Source organism: Falco peregrinus, chromosome 5 (assembly GCF_023634155.1).
Source record: "Falco peregrinus isolate bFalPer1 chromosome 5, bFalPer1.pri, whole genome shotgun sequence".
Lineage (NCBI taxonomy): Eukaryota > Metazoa > Chordata > Aves > Falconiformes > Falconidae > Falco > Falco peregrinus.
Genome location: NC_073725.1, coordinates 14,855,022 through 14,862,004, shown reverse-complemented (window position 1 = coordinate 14,862,004; position 6,983 = coordinate 14,855,022). Strand labels below are relative to the sequence as shown.

The following is a 6,983-nucleotide window of genomic DNA, read 5'->3' as shown; positions in this document are numbered from 1 at the left end:
AACCCCAGTTCCTACAGAGCTGCATAGCACTGCATTGTCAGTATTAGCTTGGTCGTAAACGAATATACAGATTAACTAAAAGGGCGTTCATTTGTCTGCAGAAAAAAACTTCTTTGAACTAGTTACTGCTGACTAGAGTAAAGCTCACTGGTTTCATGTAAAATACATTGAACTTTGAAATTCCCCTTCTGTACCGACATGCTGCTGCTCATGTAGGCAAAGAACTGCGGTAACACTGCATGTAAAAGATGTCTGCTTTCATCTTCGGGGTGGTGGTGGAAACGTCAGCTCTGGATTTCAGTCAATGCAATTTTTTTGTTGTTGTTGTCAAGTTTTCCTTTACTAATGCAGGGACCAGTCAGACCTTAACACGTCAAGCAGAAATCATGTTGCGCCATGCCATGCAAAGGCTGTCTTTGGTGTGCTTTCCACCATTTTTCTGGCTAGATCACTGTCTTTGGGACTACAAAGCTATGAGATGGGTCGCCAAAAGATGTTGCCCTTTTATTCAATGCTTTAAAAGCCTTCAGTGGAGCCCTGCCTTTCTTCTGATCCTCCTTGTTCTCCCACCACCAAGGCATCAAATCCAGCAGTGTCGTTACACCATGAGCTTGCCATTAAAGAACTTACCAAACTCTGATGACTGATGGAGTCTTTTCTCTGTGAGCAAAATTAACTAAATGGGGGTTTTTGAGGGGCTGAAGTGTAGCTACAGTGAGTGTGGCAAAGGGAACAAGAGGCTTGCATTTCCTGGGCACTGTCGGTGCATGGTGGAATAAACACGGTGTTTGCAGCTGTAAGTAGGAAAAAATTATTTTATCTGAGCTTTGGGGGCTGCAGAGTAAGCCCTGTCTTGCAGGACAGGACCCAGAACCACCGGGTGGTTTGGTTCAGCGTAGTCTGAAGTGGTGGATTTGCTGTCAGAAGATGGAAGTTGGTGGTAATATTTGTGGATGAGCCAGTATTTCAGACCTCCCAGGTCCTTTTCTGTTTTGCACAGATTAAGGAGACATCTGTTCTAATTAACAGATATGTAATGATGCTGAAATGAAAATTGGTGGTTCTGTTCAGCTCATTTGTCTCTTGTCTTTAAACACTGCACTTTTAATTGCCACTTTGACATCTTACCCTGATTTAGTTGAAGGAACGCTGTCAGTTGTTACCTTTTGTAATGAGCCTCTGTCTGTGGGCTGAATAACATCTTCCAGCCCGTGGAAGAGCAAAAGCTTTGACTTATCACTTGCGTCGTATTTTCGGCACTTCCCGGGGCATGAGCTCTGAGTAGAGCATGACAATTTTGTGCCCTTTCATGTGTCCAGAGCCCTCAGCATTGTCTATAAAGCTGTTCCTGCAGCTGGTAGAGTACCTGCCAGGTCTGACTCCCTCATGTTGGTGCACAGTCCTGGCAACATGAGCCCCACAACCTGAGAGACTTTTGTGTATGGTAGAAGCTCCTGTGACGATTAGGCTCTGGCTACAGGTACAGCTGCGTTTGTGGAAGAGATGACAGTCCCAGCATGTAGAGGAATGAAGGCAGGGGGTTGATTAGCATTGATAATACGCAGCTGTGGCCTTGCCGGGAAGGCTTGGTTGGCATGGATGATGTGCAGCTGTAGCTTGTTCTTGCTAAGTAGTTAAATAGTACTGAGGAGTGTGGGAGAGGTGGTCAGATGGAGGAAGGAGAAACAGTATGGGTAGTAGAGTCTGACTGATGTTAAAAGCCTTGTTGCAGCCTACTAGTTTGTTTGTGCTGCAACACCAGTGTGTGTTCAGCTGCTTGGAACCCACTGTCTACTCAGGTCTGCTGGATGGACTACTTTCTGTGTCAGAAGGTCAAGTGAACTTAAACAGCTTAGACATCAGCTCTCTGCTAATACAGATCTCAACCCAGGGACAATAAGTTGCCCTGCTGTGGTGGGGAGCTCCCACACAAGGTGGTGGCTGTAGCTGGGGGCACTCTGCCAAGCACATTGCGTTTGTTCCAGTTTGGATCTGTCTGCACTCCAGCTCTCCAGAGTTACATCATGCCTTCCCTAAGTCAAGAAACTGGTGTATTCCAGGGCTACAATAGGTTTTGGCTTTGTATCAGGGAGAATGGATCCATCAGAGGTGCGGTTTGTGTTGCCTCTCTAGGCTCCTGCCTAACGCTTTGTCTCCCGCCATAGCTGTCCTCAAGCAGAGTCAGCTGGGAGGTGCAGTTACCTGTCCTCAGCAGCTCTGTGTGCTGCTTTAAGGATCACATCAGATTTTATGCTTGCTTTCTACAAGTCTTCGTGTTCCTTCTCTGTGGCAAGGCTCTTGCTTCCACCAGTTGTTTAGTGAGTGACGAAATGCCATAAAAAAGCATGTTATTTCCAATGCCTAGGTGTATACATCCATGCTTTTCGCTGAGCAGTGGTCTATTTGTGACACTAAAGCAAGGTTCTTTATACCTTTTATTAGACAAATTGATACAGAAAAGAGTGAAAGCTCTCAAGCTCCCAAGTGCTTTTTCCACGCTGAAATAAAAGCAGTGATTATATGGGGCAGCCTGACAGTAGGTAGTATCTCTCCACAACACCCTTACCTTGCTTGTACGCGTTTCTTAAGGTATTGCTGCTATAATGGTGTGATGGAAGAGGTAGTGTCGGAGGCAGGTTTTTATTTACAGCCCTCTAGTAGTGCTAAAGGGCCCGCAAGTGGCTGTCAACTATGTTACAGCCACCACAGGGCTCCTGAGGAGCGTGCGAAGGGCTGGAGCGTGCCGCGAGCCTTGAAGCCTTTATGCTTTTGGGTTCGTAGCAGTCCCCTAGAGGTCAGCAGAGCCTAAATTTTGAAGACGCTTTAGCCGCTAGCAGCATTACAGGGATGATAAAATCAAGTTTGCTGCTGGCCTGCAAGACCCTGCTTCTGCTCTCTTGCAACTTCAGCTGCTGCTGGAGAAGGGGTCAGGCTGGGAAGAGAGGAATCAGTGCATGGGACAAAAAGTTCTGATTTGGAGATGGGTGGGCTGAGACCTTGCCCTGGGGAAAGACCACAGGGAGGAGAGGGCAGAAGCAGCCTGAAGATGGGCGCTGGCATCATCAAAGCTGCGCAGGGGCAGTGGGAGCTGGTGCCTACACCTCTTGGCCCCAGTGGTACCCATCCCTCCTGGGACCATGGCTGGACTGCGCTGCATCAAGTGCAGTGTTCCATAAGAGTAAGTGTCTCTGCAGCTGCGCTTTGTGTGCGTGCATCTGCACACCAGCGTTGCAGTGGCATGGCTGCTAGTCACACGAGTGTGATCTCAGACTTGAGCTGCCTCCCTGATACCACGCTGGCCTCGGCCATGCTGCAGCTGGTGACCAAATGTCACCTCTCTGCATGCCCAGGTCTTTACAATGCCAACCTACCTCCCACAGGCACTCATTTGACCTGTCACCCCTGCTCAGGATTGGAGGTGCAGCTAGGTTTTGCCTGGACTTTCTCAGCTTCTGAGGTTGGCGTGGCCATGTAAGGGAGCCAAGCTGTGCCACATTCAGATGACTTGAGGCTGACAAGCCAGTCACAGCCAGCCACTCCATGTCCAGTCAGCTTTCCACAGTACCAGACGAGGGACAGAGTTTGGCACAAGACGCTGGCACAGACATAGGCTGAAGAGTGCCGAGGAGTTGACAAATGGTGAGTCCTACCCTGCATGTGCTAGCAGTCCAGGGGCCAGACCCCAAACCAAGAACTTAATTCCTGCTGGCAGCTTCTGGAAATGCTCAGTCTCACAGCAAGCAGCCCCGGGAGACCCCAAACCAGCGCTGCATTTGCCTGCAGGGCAATGTCAGCATTTGCATTACATTTCTCAGTAATGAGAAAATGAGTTACCTTGGGTGGATGTGAGCTTTCGCTCATCCTACATACTAGCCCCCTCCCCAGCTGCAGCTGCAGGCTAAGTAACTGGGAGTGCAGTTGGCAAAATATGCCTTTCTCCCTGGTTTTTCTTCTGGCCAGCATGCTCAGGGCTCTGGCTGTCTTTTCCCTATTGTTTAGCTGGCCACCCTCCAAGCATGGCTCTCCGTTTTCCTCTGCATCCTTAAGGACCATACACTCAGCTCCAGCAAAAGCATTTGATGAGAACCGAGATTTGCAAGCTTCGTTCCGGAGGACGTGTTGTACTGGAAATGCAGTAATTCACACAGAAAATCAGTGCCAGTTTTTATCCCATCACACTGTCCTTTTTGGTTAATAAAAGCTAGGAAATTTTTGTATTGGCTTTTCTTGAAGGTTTTGGGTTTTTTTTTGTTGTTGTTTGTTTTGTTCTGTTTTTAAATTACTCTATTACTTCTTGTTTTCTGTATTTCTTTTTGTTTCTGCAGAACCTTTTATCAGGGAAGGTTTTGAACTGCCAGTGAGTCATGTAGCAGCAATGGGGAGTGGCAGCACAGAGCTGTGGGAGTGCAAGTTTGTGCCCTGCTTATGTCTCAATGACAAAGGCTGCTGGTGGGTCACCCAGCTACCAATAGACTTCCTGGTGGCAGTGCCTAGGGTGGGCAGCCTCGATGCTGGTCACGTCTCTCCTCCATGTGCTGCTGGCTACAGAAAGTGAATGCCTTAACCTTGATGAATTCAGCTCTGGTTTTGAGCCTTCTTGAGCCTTTTGAAGTCAGTGTAGCAGACGGCAACAAAATTATTTATGCAAAGCCTAAATTACGAAGCACAGACCCTGGACCCTTTCTCACCTCTGTGAAATGTCTAAGCCTGAGGGCAAGACAGTTTTATAGATGCAACAAACCATGAGCTGAAGATGTAAAGTGAGATAATGAAATGCTTGCTGAGGCCTCTCAAACTGTGCGGCAGGACTTCCTTCCCCCTAGTCCCAGTGTATGGGTGCATGTTTTTCCAGCTCTGCGGGATAGCAGGAGGCAACTTTCTGGGAGCTACCACAGCAAGGCTCTTGCTAAATTCCTTCAGGCTTTGTCGATGTGCAGTTTCTTTGTAGTGTCATCCAAAAAATGGAGGGAAGGTGTTACCTGCAGAACCGGTAATGTGATCGCTAACCAGGCTTCATCAGCGCTCCCTGAACCCTCCCAAGCACATATGAGCAGTTAATTAGATAACTGGTGCGATGCAGCATCCTGTGTAAAAGGGATTGCAGCATAGCAGCAGATCAGCAAAGGCGTGTACAACTGGCCCCGGGAACCTGCTTTCATGCACCAGCACACAAAAGAGCTCAAAACGGAAACTAGGGATAGACTTGCCATCTCTGAGGTCTTCAGAAACACAGAAGAAGTGGTGGCAATAGCATCTCGAAAGAGGGGGTGGGGGTGGGGTGTTTTGGGAGAGGAAAAAAGCACCATCTTTGTTACTGTGGAAACCAAGCAACGAACAGCAGCTTGTTACTTCTCTTGCTTCACAGGGGGGATGCTGGCACAGTTAGCCCCAGACTAACAACGGCATTGACCTCAGGCAGCAGGCTGCAGCTTGAGGCAAAGAGCCAAGGAGGAGGCATCTGGGAGGTCACAGACTCCACTTCAAAGTGGACTGTGGTTCGGGAGTTGGCGGCATACCAGAGACAAGGAAAGGGAGTGGTAAAGAGGACATACAAGAGGACTGAGAACAGGAAGAGGGCATCATAGCAAGGGACCGGTGGAGAAAGGTATTGGTTTGATCTGTGATGGGACTGGAAAAGGCCTTGTGACAGCTAAGTGCAGCCTGGCTTGGCCAGAGCAGGCAACAGAAATGGATGTGGAGACATAGCAGCATCTGATGGAAAAACACAGGCAAACGGCTGTAGCCAGTGCCTCTGAGCGGCAATCACTGCACCTCTCCTTCCTCCTCACCATGCCTCCATGAGGTGCGAGGTGCCTTGTCCTGCACCAACCATCCTGGGCTCTGGGAGCTGCAGTCCAGCCCTGGCCCCCTCCCCTGTTGCTCAGATGCTTCTGCCTTTGCAAAAAGAGCATTGGCAGGACCCAAAATCCTTGTGACAGAGCAGCAACCTGCTGTCACGGTACTGGCTCTACACCTGTCCAGCCAGGGCACTGAACAGAAAGGGTTTTTTGCTGCTCTGTGAGGCACTTCTGCAGCTCTGTGGCTTAAGTCCCCCATATCCTTGGCACAGCTTGTCACCACGTCTGTTTGCACGGTTCACAAACTTGTAAGTGTTATCACACTGTTGGTGCTTTCACCACCAACTGTTCTTTCAGAGCAATAAAAATCATGTTTTCCTTCCTAATAAAGTTTCTTTCCTCCCACTGGCCCTGCGGCGGGGTTGTTTGTACAATGTACGGCAAGGCTTGCCCATAGACAAGGGACCTGCCCAGGCCTGCAGGTCCCTGTGCTCACCCAAGCTGAGGCCTGAGAATTAATGGGGTGATGGTGCTGAGAGATGACACAACCAAAGCAAAGTGACCAAATGCTGTCATTCAGTCACCTGCAGTGCCCTGACATGTGCTGTTGTATCAGACATTTAGACATGCAACCAAATTACACAAGAAGACATGAATAACAGGTTTCTGACTACTACCACTGAAGCCAATGGGTAGTTCCTGTGGTTTTGTAGATCTCTGAACCTCTGCTCTCCTTTGCTTTTGCAGCTGCTGCTCAGCAGGCTAAAGCCGAGTGCCTGTCACTAACCCTTCATTTCTCAAAATGTATGCACCACTCTTATCCAGCAGCAGTACTTAGTGCCAATCTGCAATCCCAATATCCCATAAAATGATTCGTTAGCCATGATAACAGAGGAGAGTTAGACCTGCCAGATGTGCAATGTGGACGCTCCTGACTATTTTCGCTTTCATATCCTATTGGTACCAGTAAAAGAGACTCCATTCCAGTGAATTTGGCCTGACTCACCCATGGAAGAAAACCCTACATGGGGAGTAAACAACTTGACCCAGTGACTGGTGCTATGTGGAAGCAGCAAAAGCCTAATTTAATTTCCCTCCTGTGCTGTGACTGCATTCCTTCAATGCCACATAATGTGTTCTTGCATTAATGGCATGAGGGTTACCTCAGAAATTCAAGTACCTTCT

General features: G+C 48.6%; 1 protein-coding gene across 1 annotated transcript in view; it reads right to left on the bottom strand.

Moving 5' to 3' along the window:
• Nucleotides 1–3,751: 3,751 nt before the first annotated feature.
• EID2 (EP300 interacting inhibitor of differentiation 2) overlaps nucleotides 3,752–6,983 on the bottom strand; it is a 51,330-nt gene continuing 48,098 nt past the window's right edge. Inside the window, exon 4 of the transcript XR_008747204.1 lies at nucleotides 3,752–4,979. The gene's annotated coding sequence lies outside the window, so the exon portion shown is untranslated. The remainder of the gene's footprint in view (nucleotides 4,980–6,983) is intronic.